The sequence below is a fragment of the Notamacropus eugenii genome, chromosome 1 (genome assembly GCF_028372415.1).
Source record: "Notamacropus eugenii isolate mMacEug1 chromosome 1, mMacEug1.pri_v2, whole genome shotgun sequence".
In the NCBI taxonomy this organism is placed as follows: domain Eukaryota; kingdom Metazoa; phylum Chordata; class Mammalia; order Diprotodontia; family Macropodidae; genus Notamacropus; species Notamacropus eugenii.
In genome coordinates this window covers 206,296,389-206,320,512 of record NC_092872.1, presented here as the reverse complement: position 1 = coordinate 206,320,512, position 24,124 = coordinate 206,296,389, and the positions used below count along the sequence as shown (strand labels likewise).

Here is a 24,124-nt window from a genome sequence, read left to right as displayed (position 1 = left end):
ATGACTCCTGGTCTGTAAAATAAAGGGGTCGACCTAGATGGCCCCTGCGGTCCCTTTCAGGAGCCTAGCCATGACCTTGCCCAAGAGTGCCTGATCATGTTGGATGGGTTGCTCATGGTGACTGCTCTTCACTAGGTCTCCCTACCTCTCGGTGGTCAGTTCCTCTGGGTTGGTGAAACACGGAGCTTCACTTACATAGGGTGGGCAGTTCCATTAATTACACTACTCGAACACCCTTCCTCCTCTCCCCATCAATGCAGAACTATAGGGCTCCTCCGAGCCCCCAAATCACCCCACCCCCAGTGCAGTGTGTCAGGAGCTCGGAGAGCGGAGCAGCGCTGTGTAATTCGATCTCTAGGGATCGAGGAGCCCGGATTTCTCAGGAACTCCTCCGCGGACACTGGCCAGAGCTCAACTGTAGGCAGCTGCAGCTGCGGCCCCCCTTTGCGGCCGCGGACTCCCGGTGTCACTGCTCCCATTCCCCCCTCGCCGGCCCCCTCCCCTCCCCCCAACCCTCCTCCCCCTTCCCTCGGAAGCGCTGAGTAAGCCCGGAGCCGGGAGGGTAGGCACTAGGCGCTGCAGGAGCGGAGCTGGGGGGTATGTCCGGATCCAGCCACAAGTGCCCCGAAGCTGCAGCCGCCCCTGCGAGGTGAGGGGGCCCCAAGTGGCTCGGGGTGGGAGCTGAGCTCCTCTGAGGAGAGGTCGAAGGATTCGAGGCTGCATTGAAGTGGGGATGGTGGCGGGTGGACGGAGGAGTCTCTGGTATCAGGTTCCCAGGTAGGGGGCTAACCACAGAGAGATCTCTAAGCACCCAGTTGGTCCGAGAAGAAGTGAATCCAACTTCTTCGCTTCCTCCCCTGGGAAGGCATTGGCCTGGGGCTTGTCTACTGATCAGCTGGAAGAGGAAAGGGGCAGACTTTCGTAGACTAGGTGGAGCAGGTAGCCACTTGCGGGTGATGGGTGCGCGGGGCATTTGGAGAAAGGGGGCCCTGGTCCCCGGAGGAGAGGACAGGCGGGCGCAGGCAGGGTCAGCTTCCCTGGCCGTTCTCTGGCGGTTTGGCCCATCGGCGGGCAGACAGAGGCGTCCTGGGTTTCAGGCGCTGGGCTTTCCTCGTTCGGGCTGCTGGATTCGGGTCCGCAGTGCTCCGCGGCTTGGCAGCAGCCTCGTAGCCAACTTGCGCTTCCCAGAAAGAAGCGCAGCGAGAAGGTGGATTGGACAGTCGGCTTCCCATTGACCTAGATTTCTGCCAGCACGGTATTGTATCCAGAAGGAGGAATCGGTGGCCGGTTTCACTAGAAATCAGACCAAATAGACTCTGCTAGCAGCGATTCCTAAGTCGGGAGAGGCAGGCACCCTTCTTGGCTGACCTCTGGATTCTCACGGGGCTCCGTCGTAGCCAGGGCTTAGAGATCCTGGATCTCCCAGTTTTCTGAATTTCCAAATGTAAATCTCATTTCCTCTGGGCTCTTTTCGTGGTTTTGTCTTTTTTCACTAGAGGAAAAGAGTGACTTTTTGCTTGCTCAGTAATAGAACTCTATTAAAACTTCTAAACTTTGAAAGGTTTCTTGATTTCTTAACTGAGTTTAATTCAAAGGAAAGCAATTGCTCTAGGACAGTGACCAAAGATGTTTTCGGTTTTTCTAGAAAGGATAAAACTAAGATGCTACCAACTTGGTAATAAATGACATCGTCTCTCATGTCTCATAGAGTACTTGCTCTTGTAATTGTTTGATGGATTTATCATATACTACTGTATGTTACGGAACCTGCGTTTGTGTCTTAACTCTGTGATAGAATATAAACTCCATGAAGGCAAGAACTGTCATCTATGTCCTCAGCACCTGGCATAGTACTTGTGCATAACTGACTTTACCTTTTGTTGAATAAGCTCGTGCATGGATGTACGAATAATATTTGCAGTAGGTCACGTAGGGCACACTGTTTCCCTAAGTCCTGGGAGTTGTTTTTAGTCTCTAGTTTTCACAGTTTGGAATTTAAACGTAAAAAAAGTAATTCTTCCTAGCTTGAGCTGCAGAGTTAGGTGGCACAGTCGATAGAGGGTCCAGCGTGGTGTCGGGAAGATCATCTTCCTTTGTTCAAATCTGGCCTCAGACACTTACTAGCTCTGTGACCTCTAGCAAGTCACTTAACCCAGTTTTGCTTCAATTCCTCATCTGTAAAATGAGCTGGAGAAAGAAATGGCAAACTACTCCAGTGTTTTTGCTAAGAAAATCCCAAATGGCATCAGAGAGAGTCAGACAGGACTCAACAATAACAACTTGGGTAATTAAAAAATTGTAAGAAGGATCTTTAGAGGACATTAAATCATTTTACAGCTGAGGAAACTGAGGTTCAGAGATTATGTCATATTCAGTTACTTATCTAAGGATAAAGAAAGGGAATAAATGGTAGAACCTGGGGGACTTGAACTTTCCTTGTGATACTAAGTTTGTCACCTTCCCACCTTGTCAAGCTAGCACATTTTGATAAAACAAATTGGAGTAGAATAAGGGTTGAGAAATGCCATATATACACATAAAGTAATGGTTTCCCAGGCCTATTTAAATTAGATAGAGGATGGATACTACAATATGAGATGATTAGTTTTTGAGTTTGCAGTTTGTTTGAATGAGAAAGATATCATTTGCTTGTTCTACAATTTGCTTTTCAATAATAATAACTGATTTCTTGCCAGAAGTAGCTTCTTCACTTAACAGTAGTCACTGCTGACAGATCGACACAAATGGCACATCAATTCTTTGCCACTACAGAAAGTTATTACATACATTTTAAACATATTTCCCCTTTTTCTTTGATGTGCTTAGGGTATAGTCCTAGTGGTGGTATTTCTGGGTCAAAGGGTATCTAGACATAGGCTAGGAACTTTTGGAGTATAGTCCCTAATTGCTTAATGACAGGACCAATTCACAGCTCTACCAAATAGTGCATTATTGTGCCTGCTTTCCCACAGCCCCATCCAACATTTCCCATTTCCCATTTTTTATCAGTTCTGCCAATTTGATAGATATGAGGTGAAACTTCAAAGTTGCTTTAATTTTAATCTCTTTATTAGTGATTTGGAGCATTTTTTCCAATGACTATAGCAAGTTTGGATTTCTTCCCTTGAGAACTACCTGTTCATATCAGTTGGGGAATGCTTGTAGTTTACTTAGAGTTGATGGCAGGATACTTGGAGGTCACCTAATCCAAATACCTTACTTTTATGGATGAAGAAAGAAGAAATTGAGTTTCAAAGAGAAATGAATTCCCCAAAACCGCAGTTCGTAAGATGAAGAGAAAGAAGGGACTTTAGGTAGGATTTGAACCCACTTCCTCTGACTCCATAGGTAGATTGTGACAAAACTGGCTCTAGATTTAGGAAACCTAAGTCCCTTGCCTAATGTTCTTGCTACCACGTAACACTTACTTATTTGCTGCCAAAGTTTAGAATCTTAAGATTTCAAAGTTGAAAAGGACTTTAGAAAACATCCAGTCCATCCTTCTGCTTAACATTATTGAGAAAAATCATCCAAAGACATACTTTTACTTCATATATCATCTTATTTGTTCTTTTGGGAGTAGAGTGGGAAAAGGGAGCCATACGGTTTTATTATTACAATGGCATAGTAAATTCCTTTTACTAATGTAATTCAGCAACTGTTCTGCAATTTACCATCACAGAGTGGTCTGGGGTTAAATGTGAGAGGTTAAGTAATCTACATGAAGTCACAGGTGTCAGAGGTGGGATAGAAGACTTCCAGGGTTAGTTCTCTGTTTACTACTCTATAGTCTTTCATACTTCCTTTCTGAAGGTTGAAAGAGTGATAATAATGACCTGCATCAGTGAAGGCAGTTTCCATGCCACTGAGGACCCCAAGCAAATGAAATAATAGCACCAAAAACCAAAACCAAAATTAAACCCAACATACATTGCAGTGCTTAATTTTATGATTTGATTATTTTATGCACTTCATGCAGTCAATGAAATAACATTTCCTTTAGAATACAACTAGTTAGGAAGCCAGAATTAGCCAGTTAGTAAGGTAGATTTTAATGATATGTGGGAGAAGTATTGCTTTTCCCACAACATTCTGCCATGTCAGTCTCCTAGTGCCCTTGGTTACTCATATTATAAATTTATTAGTTGGAAATACCTAGACCATTAGTTACAAAACTGTTTTTCAGTTTTCATTTTCTTTTATTTATCCCTTTAAACTTAGACTTAAGTTGTCACTGTTATTTTATTGTTGGATCTATTAGTAATTATTTTTATCAGCTACTCCCAACTTTAGAGTTTTCTCGGTAACTTTTACTTAAAACTGCATGATTCAAAAATGATCTGGCATGTAAGTTGAGACATGTTTATTGTGTTTTTTTTTTTTTTTAAAGAAAGGATTATCAAAATGTGCTTGGCTGTTTTTCTGTCACTTTCAGCCAAAAAAAGGTATTTAGTCCAGGCTAGTGGAATGTTGGTGCATTCTTTACCTTTAGCCAAGCACTTTGTGTTTGTATTTAATAAAAGTTTGAAGTCCAGGATCCTAGGACTTAGAGAAGAAAGAATCCTTAGATAGTCAATCTAGTCAAAAACTCTTTATTTTACTGTTGTGGAAACTGAAACTCAAATTCTATTACAAAGTACTTTTGAAAATGTATTAAAACTACCCTAGTTCAGTGCTAGTGGCAGGTTATATTTCATATAATTTGTATATTTTTATTTTATATGCTTAAGACTCACTCCTAAAAGTAGTTTAGTTGTTACTATAGAAAACTAAAATCAGTCATAAAAAGACTGGATGATTCAAGAATACTTTCCCTCAGTCTGTCTTTCCTATGGTTAGAATCAAGGGAAATCAGAAGTTTGGTTTTGAGGTTTATTTAACATTCTGTATGACTGCAAGTAGGTGAAAACTAGGAAACTCCCGGAAATAACAATAATGATAGTTGTTGACCTTTCTGTTGCACTTTAAGGTTTTTAAAGCATCTTGCACACACACACACACACACACACACACACACACACACATACACACATACACACAGCCTCCCTTCATTTTCACAATGATCCCAGGGGACTGATAACATAGATAAATAGATAGATAGATGATAGCTTGCTAGCTAGCTAGCTAGATACTGGAGGCATTATCACCTCCATTTTACATGAAGAAATAGAGAAAGAGAGTAGTTAAATAAATTGCCCATGGTGACACAGATATTAAATATTGTTTTTCTTGACTCCCAGGCTTTCTAGTGCCTCATAATAAATTACTACCATCTGTTGAATCCTGCTCAAGAGATCATTTGTTCAGTTGCTGAGGCATCCAGAAGAGATGAGTCTTTTCTCACTTTATGTCTCTTCTTCATCAGGAATTCTATCCACCATCCAGGCTTGCACTTAGATGAATTTCTGTAGCTAGCTTAATATTGGTGATAAAGCTATAGTAAAAGGAGAAAGGGGAACAACTAGATGATGCAGTGGATAGAACACTGGGCTGGGAGTCAGGAAGAGTCATCTTCATGAGTTCAAATCCAGCCCTAGACGCTTACTAACTGTGTGACCCTAGGCAAGTCACCTAACCCTGTTTACTTCAGTTTCCTCCTCTGTAAAATGAACTGGAGAAGAAAAGGGCAAACCACTCCAGTATCTTTGCCAAGAAAACCTCAAATGGGGTGATAAAGAGTTAGATATGACTAAAATAACTGAACAGTCATGAAAAGGGATAAAGACATCCGTCTCTGCAGTCGTTAACTTTACTGTCTTTATGAAGTCCAGGAGGCATAACAGAATGTTCCCTCTACATGGAAGAAAAAATAGGGCCTGGTATTTATGTGCACCCATGAAGTACTAATAGTCACCGTATTGAATGTACAAAAGACACAAGCCCATAACTTTCAAATCTTAATTCTGAAGAGCAGTACATATCCTCAGATTGCCATCAAAAGCAGTACCTGTTTATCATATTGAATATTTCAACATTATAATTACTTAGTTGAGAATCTAATAGATTTTAAGTTCCTTCTAGGCATTTTTAGGTGAGTTACTGTTTTTTAACTCCTGCACTACATTCCAGCCACAAACCAGTTGAAGGTATACCTACCCACTTGTTGCACATAAGCTCTGGTTCCAGTCGGTGGTTTTGTCCCTCTCCATGGTAGGGTAGGTGAACTGATTTGCCTGAGAAAACACACAGCTGCGTGAGTGACCCAATTCCAGCCCAGTTGAATCATTTGATTTGGCAATTTCATCTCTTTGAAGTTGTGGCTTCAACAATAAACAGGCCAGAGGACATGAGAGGAGTTGCTTTAAAAAAAAGGTAAATCCTTTTAAAGGAAGAAGTCAATGACTTCTCCAGTTTTCAAAGACAAGTCAGTCAAGCAAATGGGTATCAGTTGTCTTAGCTATTATCAGATGGTCAGCAGATCAGAAATCATTGGTACCATATGGAACAGAGGCTGAGTGGGATGCATTTACTATAAGACTGTCCAGCACCAAAGCTTAGTTCAGGTTGACATCAAACCAGTTGAAAAGTGAAAAATCACTCAATTAATGGAGCTATTTAATTATATCATGACTATTTGATTTTTCTAACTGATTTGACTGAATGGTGCTGTGTAGACATAAATTTAGTTGATTTAGTGGGAAAAAATTGGGCGGGGGGGAAATCAAATAAACTACTGAATTATTCCCTCTACTCCAGATTTCTCAGTTGATTGTTATAACTATACTAGGAAACACTCAAATCTGGATACTTGGAAATTACCCATTGATTGAATAGATAGTTGAAATATCCAATGGGATCCGGCACACAGCTTTAACAAGTGTTTGCTGAATGGAATTGCAATGATGTCTGACTTTTTCACTTTTCTCCCTTAATTATGCAAATATGTGAATAATTCAGTCAATTCATTATTGAAGGATTAATTTTTACTAAATTATATAATGTTAAAACATGCAATCTAGTCAAGCCAACAAGAAGAATCAGTTAATTTGCATTTTGGAATCAATTCAACTACATGATCAATTAACATCACATAGGTACAGTCTATGTCAACCCATAACCAAATGGGTTTTTTCTTTTTAATCTTTAACCATTTGGTTGTCATATTGGTGTACCCTTGTTCTTCATATATATTTTTTTTACTGATAAAGTAGTCAACCTTTCTGCTTTGAAAGAAAAACATCTTGACTCCTATAATTGTCCAAGATATTTTAAAGCATTTACAGCCATTTGCATTCAATTGTACAACCATTCAGGGCAACTAGAAGGTACAGCGGATAGAGTACTAGGCCTGGAATCAGAAAGACTCCTCTTCATGAGTACAAATCTGGCCTTGGACCCTTACAACTGTATGACCCTGGGCAAGTCACTTCATTAATCAGTTTCCTAATCTACAAAATGAACTGGAGAAGGAAATGGCAAACCACTCCAGTATCTTTGCCAAGAAAACCCCACAGGAGTTCACAAAGAGTCAAACATGACTTAAAAAACAACTGAACAACAACCACAAAAGTACAAACATTCAGTTCTTCCGATTTCATCAGTGTGGGTCTCTCTACCATCAGTGATTATATAATCTCCACATCTTTATTCATTTTTAACTTTGTGGTCTTATTCAGTTCATTCATTCATTTGGTCATCAAACATTATAAAGTGCTTACCACATATTAAGGCAAGGTGCTAGGCTCTATAGATTTAAAGACAAAAATTCCCTTCAAGGAACTTTCATCATACTGGGAGAGGTGCAATATATGAACAGATTAGTATATACTTAATAATTTGAAGAGAGAAAGATCCCTAACAACTGGAATTGGAGAAGGAAAAAGTGCCTGTGGAACATGGCACCTTCCTACATGTGACCAGTCTGCATTCCCTTCAGGTACTAGAATTATCCCTTCTACCAATATTTGTCATTAGTTATCTGTGTACATTTTGTCCAATAGAATGTCAAGTCTTCGAAGACAGGGATTCTTTGTAATCCTAGTGCTTGGACTTGCACACTGTAGGTGCTTAGCAAACACTGATTGAGTTTAATGATCTTGTATTTTTGAAGGCTAATAGTTGTCAGTATTTCAGCTGATTGACTTTGTATCCTCTCTCTTACTTGGAATGTTATTTACTCTGATCAATTTTTATACAAATCCTTTCATGGACTATTCCCTTTAGCATTTTTTTCATCATCCTTTAATTGTTGTTTTTGTAGCATTTTTTATTGGTCTATACTCTTCTATATTGTTTTAATTTTAAAATACACATTGTAGTGTTGGTTGACAGAGCTCATAATTATTTCTAGTTATTACTACACATCCACATTGAGATTTGATGAGAAATACTTTTCCCACACTTTTTTTTATATACAGCTCTCATAGGGGTTAGGAAGGGCACAGTTCAGGGCATGGAAACTAGCTGAGCAAGTTTTTCCGGGAAGATTCCTCTCTAGAAATCCATATCCAGCATAAAGCAAAAGAACTACTTCTCTGTGTAGCAGGAATAGTAATGGGAGATTTCAGCAGTCAACTGTCCATTGAATTCTGACATCATTGTCAGGAAGCCTAAGGAAGTTCAGTCAGAGCTCTTCGTTTCAGGAACAGTTTTTTATTTGTTACAAATTCACACAAAATCAGCTTTATTTTTCTCATGTAGAAAAAGCCCATCACCTGTGAATGGCTTATTTAGTTGTTAGAGATAGAATAGTTCACATGAGGTGAAGAGTGTGAATGCCTTAGTCTACACTGAAGAATTAACTTTCCAAACTGCCGTTTTTTGCTTGGCTGGATATTTAGAAATATAGTCAATGAGATGATCTAGTAAGAGTGCGAGTGGATCTGCCCATTGGGCAGAGCAGATCTCTTACCAGGCCCACCAGTGATTTATAGATGATGGGATGGGCACATGGTTCCAACCTTTCAATTGGTGGCTGAACCAGCTTGGGGGTGATCCTTCCCAGCTTCCCCTCTCCTCAGATGCTGCTTCTTTCCCAAGTCCCTCCTTCTCCTTCATGTTCCATTTGGGGAAAAGACCCAGGGCCAACATGAAGGCTCTTGGGATTCAGATCAGCCCTAACACTCTGAGGAGGGCAGACCAGTGGCCCCTGCTCACCAAGTGCAGGCTTCAGGGCTAAGGTCACCCTCTATCTAGACCTCACTTCTTAGTAGCCAAAGGATTAGGAGGGGAAGAGGGATTGGGATGGTGGGGGGGGGGGAAGGCAGAGTGGGTGCACTGGGGGGAAGGTCAGGTTCAGAAGCTTGTGACTTTTGATTGCACAAAAATAATTTTAAAAAATTGCAAAAAATATACAGTTAAAAAAATTTAGAATACTGATGGTGGGCAGTGGTTTCATGCTTGTGTATGAAAAGTAACATGTAACACCAAGAACTATGCCAGACTTAGTATGGTCTTGTTTAACAGCAAAAGGATGGGTCATGTGATGGCAATGGGTCCTATAAGTAATTTTTTCTTCCATTCTACTTTCTAACCTGCTGTAGTTATTTGGGTGGCATGCTTCAACTTTCATATAAATTTTCACCCAAGACAGAAAAAAACTGTAGAGTGACAGAGATGGACAGTATTTCTTTGAGTGGGACTGACAATGGCTACAATTACATAGTACAACCCAGAGTCATAGCTAGTAGTCTTCTCACCTGGGGCAAAAAATAGTTTAGGGAGAATAGGGAGTAGAGAAATTAGCGGTTCAGAGAAGAGTCTGTCAAAGATGGGATGGAGAGAATGGCAGAGCAGAGTTTAGAAGACAATGAAACCATGGGCACCTGTTGAAGTTTAGGGGGAGGCATACCTAGAAGAGGAGAACTGTATGGACAAGACCCTGTGGGGGGAGTAGAACTGGGTTGAGGAGAAGGGGCATACAGGCAGGTAGAAAATTAAACTATAAGGTCTACAGGTAACTGTCTCACAGGCGGAGAGAAAGTTTCCCTTAGAAGGACTCCCTCTTCAAATTAGTGTTCTAGGGCAAAGCTCTGGTTACTTTGTCTTCATTATAGATCTGTTAAAATGCAATTGGAGATAATGTTCAGTTCTCTTACCCCACAATTTAGTGTGTGGCAGTAGCTTCATGTGTGATGGCAATAGTGCTGAATTCAGAATCAGAGGACCTGAGTTCAAATCTGTCACTTACTTCTGGAATGACCTTGGGAAAAATCTCTTAACCTTTCTGGACCTCAGTTTCTTCATTTTTAAAATGAAGAAGTTGGTGTAAATGACGAATAAAGGCCCTTGCAAATATATGATCTTACATGTATCTGAAAGATTTAAATTAATTGCAATAGTCAAATTGACCATATATCATAGACATTCCATATAGATGTGATACCCAGAAGATCATGTACAATATGCCATGGGTTCAATTAATTACATAATACAGAAACCAGTATCTACCTTAGAGATCTAAATTGTTTAATCCTCAGACTAGTATATTACCCCAAACTAACTAAACATCTTCAATTTTATACGATAGCTTTTGCTTAAAAAAATTTAGCAAAACAACTCTGTATCTAGCATCATTGGATCTGTCAACAAATTCTTAATTGGGGCTGTGGGAAGTAAAAATCTGCTTTAATGAAGGTTTCTTTTTGTTTTTCCCATGCAAGTGTATGATACAAGCCTCTCTGGGTCTTGAAATGGGCTGCTGAAGATCATCAGGCTTCCAGCTGTATTGTATAGCTTTGTCACAACTCACGTGGGTGGAGTAGGTCATGGGAGAGGTGCAGAAGACTTCAGTTTGGCACAGTGCGGTTTCATCAGCCTCTGAAGTTAGCTGTATCACAAGAGGCCAGCAATGTTGTTTTCCATTTTCTGAGCTGAGTATCCCATTGTCTCATTTCCTCTTTGAATTCTGGGTTTGCATGTCCACTAGATATTTCTAGGGATAAATTATTATTGCTATTAAGTCTTCCTGAAATAAATTTATGGAACCTCACATGTGTGAGAAACTAATAGCCCATAAAGGAATTTACCTACTGCCATGGCCTTGGTCTCTCAACGACCATGTTGTGGCCAACTGAGATAGATGATCTGAAATCTTCATTCAGACTTCTCCACTTCAGTAAGCCTGACATGACATTTTCTCTAACTATATGGGAAGGAGAGAATTAGTCCATAGCAGAATCAAATTACCACAGAATTTCAGAGCTGGAGGAGAACCTTAAGGGCCATCTATTCTAATCCATATCTGAATAAGAATCAAGGGGCAAATGAAAAAGCAGCTATATTATGTGCCAGATACATCATGTAGAATCCCTCCTATGTTATTCTAGAAAAGGTAGAATCACAGAATTTTAAAATCATGCATGATTTCATAGGTCTCTGGGGAAGGAGGGCCAAGGCAGGAAACAGTCCATCACCATGTCCTCTTAGACCACAGAGGAAATCATAAAGACAGCATAGCACTATATGCTATGTTTTGGGGTAGAGCAAAGGGGCCTCTACTTTACCTATCCATTGGTGATGACATATTGGTTTGCTGAAAGATGGGAAGGATTGGCTTCTGTTTTGAAGCATACTTTCTTTTGTTTTAACCATCAAGAATAAAGTTTCTGTATTTCCCAGGGACCAGTACTTCTACGTAAATTTCTAATCCCTCTTCCGTTCCAATGATGACCGCATATACCCTGAAAATATAACAGAATAGGAATATCATTCAAGCTTATATGAATTGTTTTGAATGCTATGCCTTTTGTCAAGTTGTTAATTTCATTGGGCTGGAGGGTGAGGATCATTTGTGTTTTTTTCACCACTAGACTGGGAACTCCCAGAAAGCAAGAACTGGTCAACATTTAGTGATTTAACAATTGCTTTTTATTGTAATGTCCAAAGAATATAGATAAATTTCTTGATTCCAGGTGGTGGAAAATCTGTGGGACAGAGAAAGTGAGTACTGGATCAGTAAAACTTATGTTTTTCTAGCTTAAGGAAAGGACAATTCATGTGGGTTAATTGTAAAGATGTTCAAATGTTGTTTTCCCCATTAGAATGGGAGTTCCTTGAGGACAGGGACTTTGTATTTGTCTTCCCCTCTCCCCCTACCCGGTACTTGGTACAGTGCCTGGAACATAGTAAGCACTTAGTAAATATTTATTTTTGTGGTTTAGCAAATGGGGACTAACTGGAGATTATTTTTTATTTACATATGTATAATCTACAACTTTTCCTCGATCATTTTCTTACACTTGCTTATCCTGATTATCCCATTTTGACTCATATGATGTAGTCTTAGAGAGTTAACTGGAATTCAGAAAAGTTAAATAAATAAAAGTTAAATAATCAGTTAAATGATCAGTTCCATGATCACATAGCTATTGTCAGAGTTTTCTGATAACAAAATCAAATCAGCTACATTCAAAATCTCAAAGAAAAATGTGAATGTCTCATGAAAAAATAAAAAGAAAACAAACACTGAAACTTCAAAACTACTGGAAGAGATTAAAAAGGATTTTAAAAGCCTCATAAGAGAAATACAGGAAAAATTGGAAGAGTAATGAAAGTGATGCAAGGAAATCATGAAAAAATCAGTTTGGTAAAAAAACGGTACAAAAAGTTACTGAAGAAAATAACACTTGAAAAAACAGTAAAAAAAGGTAAAAGATGTACAAAAAAATTCACTGAAGAGAGTTCCTTAAGAAGAAGAATTAACCAAATGGAAAAACATGTACAAAAATTCACTGAAGAAAGTGACTTCTTAAAAAGTAGAATTAGCCAAGTCAAAAAGGATGTACAAAAAGCCCAATAAAGCAATAATTCATTAAAAAGTAGAATTGTCAAGTAGAAGCTAATGACTCCATGAAACATCAAGAAACTAAACCAATATCTCATTGGAAGAGCAACTGACCAAGAAAATAGATTGAGGAAAGATAATTTAAGAATTATTAGATTTCCTGAAAACCATGATCATTAAGAGTAACTAGACTTCATCTTTCAAGAAATTATCAAGGAAAAGTGCCCTGATGTCCTAGAACGTGAAGGTAAAATAGAAATAAAAAGAATCCACCAATCACCTCCTGAAAGAGATTCCAAAATGAAAACTCCCAAGAATATTATAGCCAAATTCCAAAGCAAGCAGTCAGAAAGAAACAATTCCATAGTCATGATAACCCAAGATTTGGCAACTTCTACATTAAAGGACTGGATGATTTGGAATATGATATTCTGGAAGGTAAAGGAGCTAGGATTACAACCAAGATTCAGCTAACCAGCAAAACTGAACATAATGCTTTTGGGGAAAAATAACTATTTAATGAAATTGAGGACTTTCAAGCACTCCTGAGAAAAGAACAAAGCTGAATAGAAAATTTGACTTTAAAATACAAGACTTAAGAGAAGCCTAAGAAGGTAAACAGGAAAGAGAAATCATAAGGGATTCAATAAGGTTAAACTGTTTATATTTCTATATTTGTAACTCCTAAGAATTTTATCATTATTAGGGCAGTTAGAAGAAGTATACATAGAGGTCATGGGTGTAAGTTGGTTATATTGAAATGATATCCAAGAAGTAAAAAAGAAATAAAATTAAGGAGTGAGAAAGAGGGTTGAACTGGAAGAAGAAGGAAGGGAGAGGTAGACTGTGATGAATTACAATGGAGGGGAAAATGAGGATAGGTGGGCAACATTTGGCTCTTATTCTCTTTGAAATTTGCTTAAAGAGAGAACAACATACATAACACTTTTGAGAAGGGACATAGTGGGGAGAGAGAGAGAGAGAGAGAGAGAGAGAGAGAGAGAGAGAGAGAGAGAGAGAGAGAGAGAGAGAGAGAGAGAGAGAGAAACAGTGGTGGGAGGGAGAAGCAGGATGGAGGGAAATACAGTTAGTCATCATAGGTGTATATGTGAATGAGATGAATTCACCCACAAAACTGAAGTGGATAGCAAATTGGATTAAAAACCAGACTCCTGCAATATTTTGTTTACAAGAAACATACTTGAAGGAGAAACACACAAACACACACACAATGTAAAAGTAAAGGGAACAGAATTTATTATGTTTCAGTTGAAGTAAAAGAAAAAGCAGGGGTAGCAATCATGATCTCAGACAAAGTAAAATAAAAAATAGATCAAATTAAAAGAGATACACAGGAAAACTACATTTTGCTAAAAGGTGTATAGACAATGAAGAAATATCAGTACTAAATTTATATACACCAAATGGTATCACATCCAGATTCTTAAAGGAAAAGGTAAATGAGTTCCAGGAGGAAATAAATAGTAAAGCTATACTTGTTGGGGATCTCAACTTTCTCGTCTCAGAACTAGATAAATCTAACCAAAAAATAAACAAGAAAGTAATGATGAATAGAATTTTTAAAAAGTTAGATATGATAGCACTTTGGAGAACACTGAAGATGAATAGAGAGGAATATACTTTTTTCTCAGCAGTACATGGCAACTACACAAAAATTCACCGTATATTACAAATACAGAAAAGCAGAAATAATAAGTACATCTGATTCAGATCATAATGCAATAAAAATACATTCAATAAAGGGTAGTGGAAAGATAGATTAAAAATGATCAGAAACTGCATAATTTAATCCTAAAGAATAAGTGAGTCAAAGAACAAATCATAGGAAAAAACCAACAAATTCATTAAAGATGAATTTGAGACAACATGTCAAAATTTATGGGATACAGCCAAAGTGGTACTTAGGGGAAAATTTCTGTCTCTAAATACTTACATCAATAAAATAAAGAATAGATCAATGAATTGGGCATGCAGCAAAAAAAAACTAGAAAAATAACAAATCAAAAAACTCCCAATCAAACACCAAACTGGAAATCCTGAAAAGTAAAGGAGAGATTAATAAAACTGAAAGTAAGAAAGCCATTGAACTAATAAATAAAACTAGGAGATGGTTTTATGAAAAAAAGAGAAACCAATAAGATAGATAAACTACTGGCCAAATTTGATTAAAAAAAGAAAGAAGAAAATAAAATTGCCAGTATTAAAAATTAAAAGGGTGAATTCACCACCAATGAACATGAAATTAAAGCAATTATTAGGAGCTATTTTGACCAATTAAATGCCAAGATATCTAAGAACCTAAGTGAAATGGATGCATATTTACAAAAATACAAATTGCCCAGATTAATAGAGAATAAGGGGGTGAAACTATTAAATGGCTGAGCTAGAATTTGAACCTAGGCTTATCACCAGGTCTTCAGACACTAAGACTTGTACTTTCTTCAGTATGACATATGGTAATTTCCAAACTGACTTGCAATATATTTTCATAATTTTTGCACGTTTGCAATCATGATGGCTACTGAAATTCATATTCTTCAAATGAAAACTGGTAGACCCCTAGATTTAAGCAATGTTAAAAGAATCTTATTTTATATATTTCCTTAATTCTTTGGCCTATATTCATAAAATCAAAGCTGCAACTTCAAAGACCTTCTAATTCAACATTTTATAGTTGAAGGAACAGAGGAAATCAAGTGACTTGCCCAAGATCACAAAGGTGGTAAACATAAGGAGGAAGATTCAAATTTAAGTTCTCTTACCTTAGAGATAGGGAGCATTTCACTACATCACGATACCTGCCCCCCTCCCCTTTTAGTTATATGGGAGAATTTCCGATCCTTAGCTAAAAATGGTTGTGGCTGCCATATTGGGTTTTTGCCCAATTATAAAAAATTTGGCAAAAAGTATTAAGAAATGGTTGTTAGAAAAGAAAATTCTGCTATTATGTGACTATTCAGGATGGCATATGAGAGAGTGAGAGACAGAGAGAGAGATGGAGAGAGACAGAGAGAGGAAGACAGAAACAAAGACAGAGAGAAACAGAGAAAGAGAGAGATAGAGGGAAACAGAGAGAGAGAAGGAGGGAGAGAGGAGGGAGAAAGACAGAAGGAGGAGGAAAAGAGGGAGGGCAAGAGACAGAGACAGAGGCAGAGAGAATAGGATTTGTAGCTGGAAAATAGAGTTTGAGTCCTGGCTCATTTTGTGACATTGGACAAGTCATTATACTTTGGTAGTTCCAGACTAGCTGATCTCCAAGGTCTCTTTTAGCTCTAATTCCAATGTATATTCCTTTCTCATAGATACAATTCTCCAGAGAGCTTCTTTTCAAAGCATTTCAGAAGCCTGATCTTTTACTTATGGGCTGGAGATTCAGCTCATTCTTCTTTTCCCTGTGAGTGAACTGGAAAAATAGGGCAAGATGTGTTGTGGGACAATTAGTCCTATCACTTCACTTGATCACCACAAGCATATCCAGCAATAATTCAGAAAAGGAGTAAATGAGAGGCCTAAGGGGAAGTGAGAGAGGAAAATGGCAGGAACATGACCTCACTTATTCCTCCCTAAGGCAAACACTGCCTTTTCAAAATTTCCTTGTTCTTTGTTTCAGACATGTATAACTCAGAGTTTGGGTTTATAGTTATGGCAACCATATGTCCCAAATTTCGTGGAACAGTCTTGATTGTAAGAAGTTCACATTCATAGAACACACAGTCCCTAGTATTTGGCACGTCTTATGCCTCTTACATTATTGTGAGAAGGCTTTGTAAAAGGAATATGTGTCAGGGCAGACCATACATCCTGTTTTGGGGTCTGGAAAATATATTCATTATTCTTAAAAAAAAACCCCTCTACTAGCTCACTATTACTTTAGAATAAAATATAGATTTCTGTGTTTAGTTTTTAAAGCCCTCCATAACCTGGCCTCAACCTATCTTTCCAGTCTCTCCCATACTCTGTGATTCAGCCAAACTATCTTTCTCTGTGTTCTTTATTGGCAAAACTTCACCGTCCATCTCTCTTCCTTTGCAGTAGTCATCCCCTGTGCCTGGAACACACTTCCCCTTCATGTTTGTCTCACAGAATCTCTGTTTTCTTTCATGACATGCTTCAAGCATAATTATTTATATGAGATTCTTAATCTGCTTTTAAATTTTATTTTTGTGATTGTTTCTTGTTATAATTGATTTCCTTTGTAATCCTATGTATTCTAGTCTATACATTTAAAAACACTATTTTGAAAAGCCTGTAGGTTTCACCAGTCTTGCCTAAGGGAAAATTAAAAAAATGAAAATAAAAAAATGAAATAAATGAAATAAAAAAGTTTAAGAACCCCTGGTCTTCAAGGTCCCCCTCAGTGGCTACTGTCTTCACTACCAAACTACCTGGAATTCACCTTTATTGTACTTATTTGTATCTATTCTCTTTATGTTTATTCTGCATATACGTAAGCTTAATTGTTTCACATTAGAATGTAAACTCTTTGCAAGTAGGAATTGTTTCATTCTTTATAATTGTATCTCTAGCAGCAAACACAATGCCTGGCCCATAGTAGTAGGTGTTTAATAAATACTAGTTGATTGATTATAATCATAATGAATCACGTTGGTTTGAGCAGGCTTTGTTGGAATAGTGCCCTCGATTTCTGCCTATGCTGGGCATTCCTTTTGATTGACACAGAGTGAGATTCCTTCCATAGTCTGTTGAGATAATTCCATGAAATCTTGTTGCATGCTTGAGTGAGGGCTTTGACTAGCTCTTGATCAGGTACAGCTCTTCAGTGTCTGGTTTGATAGGGCTGTCCATAGAAGTTCTTATCAGAATCTAACAGTGGGCTAGGAAACCATTTCTCAATCCTCAAAATAATTGTGATGTTTTTGGAAAGTAATATAGCATCTCATTGTCAAACTCTTTTTGAGTGAGCAGGTAGGTAATGTTGACAGAGCAGTCTCTCTTGACATATACATGTTCCTAAATTACAGCTGCTTTAATAAAGCATGTCATTGAATTAAGATCTGATTCCTTAACTGGTCATAGTGTTCATGACCAAATGAGTTGCTTTATGTAAAAGGCTAAAAGTGCTGTAGCTTTTGTTATTATTCATCTCCTTGACCATTCTTGTTCTTGTGACGTTTGTTTTCTGCCGATAGTGATACTGAACTTCTTAAAATTATACACCACAAGAGCTAGTTGAACCTGGCATTGTATAGATAGGGAAAAGACAAAGTTCTTTGATGTGCCCAAGGACATACAATTGGTGACAGGACCTGGGTTTAAATCCTGACTTTTCCGTGTATTTGTGAATATATTTAATTAAGGCTTCATTATTGTGCTTTAATCTCACCATCAAAGTTATAGTATCCTATTTTTTTCTGCATGTGGTCAAAGACTACAAGGAATTCTGTCTTGAACAGATTTATAGTTCCTTAATAAAAGACTTTTCTTCTCATGTAGTAATCCCAAACTCAAAGCCATTATTTAATAATGGGTGTCATCCCTTAGTTTTCCAATATTCATGGCTACCCACATCAGTTGCAAACATGCGAGACTGAGTGTTGGAGGCCAGTTTACATGGTGAAGACAGGCTAGCATGTCACCTTTCATTCCTCTCCCTATAGGTGAGGGGAGTCTAATAGGCTTTGGCCAATGGTGAGCTGCTGCTTTGTGGGGCAGAATCATCAGAAAGCTAATCTTGTTTCACCACAGAGACACTACTCTCTATAACTCTCAAAATTGGTCTCCTGGTTTATTTACTGTCTGTTATTCCTCTTCTGTGGAAGGAAATGACTCCATCAGTGCTATTATTAAAAAAATGTACACTGATGGGCAATCTTTTCTCATGACAAGATATTGACACCATTTGTGGAGAACTAAATACATGGCTCTCAGCCTGAATCTTCAAGGCTAGTCTATGTCTTTGCTCAAATTCATTTTTAAGCATATAAAATATCCTGTGTCTTGTCTCTGGATGCAATATGGGTCACATTCAGACCCACAACAAATATAATGAAGACTTTTCCTGGAGGTATTGCAGCCAAGGTCACACGTGGCATGACTAACGAAGACAGGATTAAAAGCTCAGACCATCATAGCTAAAGCCATTGTGAACTTCTTGGATCCTCACCTGGTTATTGGGTCTACATTGTTCCACACACTAAACCACAAATCTCACAATAAATTGGGCCGGTATCGCTATGGTACATCAGCAAGGAAGGTGGTGACAAAGGTAACTGGGAATAGCTGCTCTTTTTCAAAATTCAATCTTATTGATTTACTTATTAATTTTAGCTGCTCCTTTTATAAACCAGATTGAAGGGACTCCTGTAAGTTCCACTTTCTGCTACGCTGCATCAGCTGTGCTTTTCTGTTTCCATGTTCAATGCTAACATTTTGTAGGATTCACAGCAGAGAGGAGATGGGAAGAGCATTCTATAATGGATGAGCAACCTGAGGAAAATCAAAGAAGTCAAAATAGATGAGACATTTTTATGGGGATAGTGAATATTTGTGGGAATAATGTCACTTCTCCCTGCCTAGAGTGGTATCTTCAGGTTTGACTGAAAAAGTGTCCCTAGTTCCTGAGAGAGTTACTACACTCATCTCTGGAATTGCTGTCCTGGGCTGAGCTGTCTTGATTGGTAACTGAGTATTCATTCAGCCAGTTCATTATATCTACTCTTTCTAGATCCCATGCTTCATGTGCCATCCATTGCCCATTCAGGATATCTTACCACCTTATGCATACTTTCCCACTTCCCTTTCCATCTTTTACTATAGGTTCAGCAATCAAATCAGTACTGCCCTACTACTTGTAGAAGTGACAGGTCAGTTGATTGTATGATAGTTCAACTCAACTCACTTGTGCCTTCCCAGACACTCCTTTCCTGGACCACCATCCCCATTTATGTGTTGTGTCCTTCTATTACGGATTAGAATGTAAGCTTCTTTTGTGAATGGGATAGATTACGTGACTGCTGAGGTAAAACTCCAATTTGTTGTTTTGTTATCCAGATGACAAGACTGTCTGGTTTTTGTACTTTTATCCCCAATGCTTAGCATTGTTTCTGTCATATAGTACTTAATAAATGATTTTTTTTCTTTTTAAGAATCAATGCATTATTTTATACAGACATTGGTTCATTAATTGATCATTCTGGTTAGAGTGGCATATTTCTCAAGAGAAGTAATGGGAGATAAGATTGGAAAAGTAATTTGGGATCTTCTTTTTGAGTCTTTAATGCTACATTAAGGAATTTGTATGTTATTCTGTATATGAAGGAATCATAGAAAATTTCTGAGGAAGGGTATGGCATGATAAAAATGACATTTTATGAAGATTAATTTGTTAGTGCTATGAATTTTTCAAGTTTCACAGTATGATATGGTTATGATGGCAACATATTTCTGTAATTCTAAGTTAGTTTTTACAATGATATCATTTTACTGCTACCACATTTACAATGATATCATTTTACTGCTACCACATCAAATCTGTATTTGGGGAATTAGGAGATTTTCATTTCACTATACACTGCATACATTTTTTTTACCATAATTCCATTTTGCTAATATGATACAAGCATAGTATAAAACTCAGTAGGTGGTAGAAGCAGTAGTGAGTGGTGGGAGTGGTGGCTGGTCAGTCAGTAAACATTTGTTAAGAGCCTACTATGTATAAAAGACAGTTCCTGCTCTCGAGGAGCTCACAATCTAATTGAGGAAACAAGTAAATAACTACTTAAAACAAGGCATATATATAGGATAAACTGGAAATAGCCAACAGATTAATCAGCTAAAATTAAGAGGGATTGAGAAATATTTCCAAATGAAGGCAAGATTTTAGTAGCCTCTTAAAGGAAACTAGGAAAGTCTGGAGACCAGTAATTTACTAGACTGTTAGTATCCAATTCACATAGAAGTAGGGGTCACTAAAGTACACATCAGGATCCCTTTGGGCTGCATATCAACTTAGAAAACCACACGTTTATATGTTTCTTTTTAAAAATAATATATCCGCACATAAAAATCAGATAAGAATGACATTTTAATTGGTTCGGGCCATACTCAGGAGTGTTGTGGGCTGCATTTGATCCACAAGCACCATGTTTGACACCTTGGTACTAGATTGTAAACTCCATAAAAGTAATCACTGCATTTTATCTAAGGACTATATCTATCCCCAGTGCCTATTGAAAGACTTTGCACATAGAAAGCATGTAATAAAGGTTTGTTGAATTCTGATTATGGTTTGCCAAATTGTTTCCAGGATCCATTAACTGTATTCCTTTAGTACTCCTCATCCAAAAGGCAGATCAAGGTTGATACATGGCATTGCAGGATCTGAGGAAAAACTCTGGGACTATTTTTTTCATTTGCTGTTGCCAGTGTAGAAAAGGTGAAATCGTCCTTTCTATCTGTCAGTGCTTTTGAAAAATATGCTTCCTTTGGACTGTGCAGAATTGCTTATGACATGAAGGGTCACTTCTCTAACCTTTCTTTATCTAAAAATCTTTTACCTCTCCCTCATATTTAATTTTCCTTCATTCATTTCCATTAAAAAAGCATCATAGAATATAAACACGCCAATTACTTAAACCAAGCTCTTTGTTGCCTCTGCACACCACTACTATTCTCAATCTTGCCTCACTGGAAAACTACATGGCTTCCATGATGTTACTCTTTAGTGCAACTTGCATTTTGTTCTTCATGGCTAGTGCTATGGATCAGCATTGAGTATTTTCAAACATAGAGATCTTATCATGGTATGATGGCACCAATATAGGAAAAATTACTTTCCAGACAGTTGTAACTACTCAACTGACAGACTTGTTATATAGTAGTGTAATAGATGAGATGTATGTAATGCAGTTTTAGGTTCATGGAGGGACTGATGAAGACAAATTATATGTAGTAAAGGAATTACATTTTAAATGATGTATAGCAAAACAGCACCACTAGATCCAAGATTGTTGCTTCATCTCTTTATTCACTCATAAAGGTCTACAGAGATTTCTTAAAAGAATACTCAGCTTCAGGGAGGGAGGAGGTGCGAGAGGGAGGGAAGAAATATGTAACTCAAAAATTTTTAAAAATGAATGTTAAAAATTGTCTTTATATGTAATTGGGAAAAAGTAAAATATTATTTAAAGTTAAAAAAAGAATGCTAAGATTAGTTGCGAAAGTCATATGATTGGAATAGAGTGTGAATCTTGAAATGTAAATGCAAGAGATTAATCAAATCAGAATTAATAAAATAAATACTATACTAGAAAGAGTCATAGAGTGAAAGGTCATTCAATAATACTAATTAAATAAGAGCTGGAGACTACCTTTACATTGTTAGTTTAAATTGGAGTTGCTAAACAAGAAAAGTTAAATTTTTCTTTTTTGGGGGAAATTCAGGTGTCTGAGCAGTTGGGCAACCTCTTTGTAACTTTGCCTCTTAGAGTGTTCCCTGGGGCACCATGAAGCTAAGTGATTTGATCATGGTCACACAGCTAGTACCATGGGCAGGACCCTCATCCAGGTCTTCCTGACTCCATGGCTAGTCCTCCATCCTCTATACCATAGCATGCTAAGTTTAATCTTTACTTGGCTAAGATGTTCATTTTCAGTGATTTGGGCAGCATTCATTTGCATGTGAAAGTCTAAGGTAACCATTCAGTTGACATCTTGGGAAATGAGATGTTTAATATAATTAAAAATTTTAGAAAAGAAAAAACTCTTGTAAGCACACAAATTTTTATATTAAGTATTGTATGGAATTCTTTTATAAATGCATCCCATACTTTCCTGACCTCTCAAACAGAGAATATTGAACATTTAACTTTTTATATTTTCTTTAAAAAATTAAGAAAATTCTAAACTTAACTACCAAAAATTTACATTTTTATAGTAGAACAAAAGAGGCTTATATTTAAAACAATATTTATAATATATGTATAAGTATATTTTAAATGTAAGTAGTATATCTTCTTACATAACATGCATATATACATGTATTATATTGACGTGTATAATAATCCCACATATTTCTTTCAAACCTCTTTGTCTGCTTCCTTCTGAACTTCCTTCCAACCTTTTGTGCATTTAAAAAAAGTTTCCATAACTCTGTTTTTTGCATCACAATTGCTATACCTCATTTCTTTCTCAAGTCACATTCCTCCCCTGATTAAGAACAGAGGAAAAAAGACACCTTGTAAGAAATAAGCCTAGTCATGCAGAAATAAATAGTGGCCATGTCCAAAAATGTATGTGCCTCTGTGCACTTTGAGTCCTCTCCCCCAGGACATACACTCTATCAAGTAACATGCTTCATCACACTCCTCTGGAGACACTGCTGATCATTGCACTGATCAGATTTCTAACTTTTTCAAAGATATCTTTCTTTACAGTGTTGGCTTCTCTCAGTTCCATTCACTTAACTCTGCATTATTTTGTCATACCTGGAATATTCTGCAATCATCTCCTTCATCGTTTCTTGAAGCAAAAAAAAGTTTCATTACATTCATATGCCACAGTTCGGTCATTCCAAATTGATGGACATGCCTCTAGTTCTTTTACTTTTTAAAATCCCTCTTCCGTATCAGGAAGTTTGTTTTGTTTATGGCTGTTTTCTTCTTGGTATTATTCTCCCTTTTTCTTCCCTCTCCCACAAACCCTGCTTGTTTCCCTACTGAATTTGAAGAATTCATTCACCAGTTATTTTATGTGTATGTATGTTCAACCTTCCTTTGTTCATTTCAGGTGAGAATGAGGCTTATTTCATGCCTATTCCCTCTCTTCCATGTTTGTATACTCTTTTCACACAATTGAATTATGAGAAACTATTTTCTTCCTTCTATATTAGAGTATTTTTTTCATCCTCCTTTCTCTGCCCTCTCCAAACACTTAAAACAAAACCATTTCACTCTTGTTTCAGGCTTTTTTCTTATTTAACTTTTGGTAATACTATTTGAAGAAATTAAGTCTCTAAAAGGATACTTGTTTCTTCTTCTACTAGAATGTTGGCACTTAATTATCATACAATTCCTTCCAATTTCTCAAAGAAATTGACCTCTAAAGGCGTATCTCTAATTTTATAATTATATTTCAATATAATTTGATCTTTTCAACAGGGGTGCTTGGAATTCTTTATTTCATTAATGATCCATTCCCCCCCTTTTAAAGCAGATTGTTCTTGGCTATAAGCTTCTGTCTTTTGCCTTTTGGAATATTGTATTCCATGATCTTTTTCCATTTATAGTAAAAGCTGTCAGGTCTTGTGTGGTATAGATAGGTTTCTTGGTACTTGAACTCTTTTCTGAATACTTGCAGTATTTTTTCCTTTGACATGGAAGCTGGGAATTTTGGCTGACATTCTTGGGACTTTTTCTTTTG

General features: G+C 37.5%; 1 protein-coding gene across 2 annotated transcripts in view; it reads left to right on the top strand.

Annotated features, from left to right (window-relative positions):
* The first annotated feature begins 352 nt into the window (after nt 1-352).
* Nucleotides 353-24,124, top strand: part of SLC16A12 (solute carrier family 16 member 12) — a 106,672-nt gene continuing 82,900 nt past the window's right edge. Inside the window, exon 1 of one of the 2 annotated variants that reach the window (XM_072624955.1) lies at nt 353-649. The gene's annotated coding sequence lies outside the window, so the exon portion shown is untranslated. Of the gene's footprint in view, nt 650-681; nt 778-24,124 lie in introns of those variants that run through there. The other variant, XM_072624962.1, reaches the window with a different exon arrangement.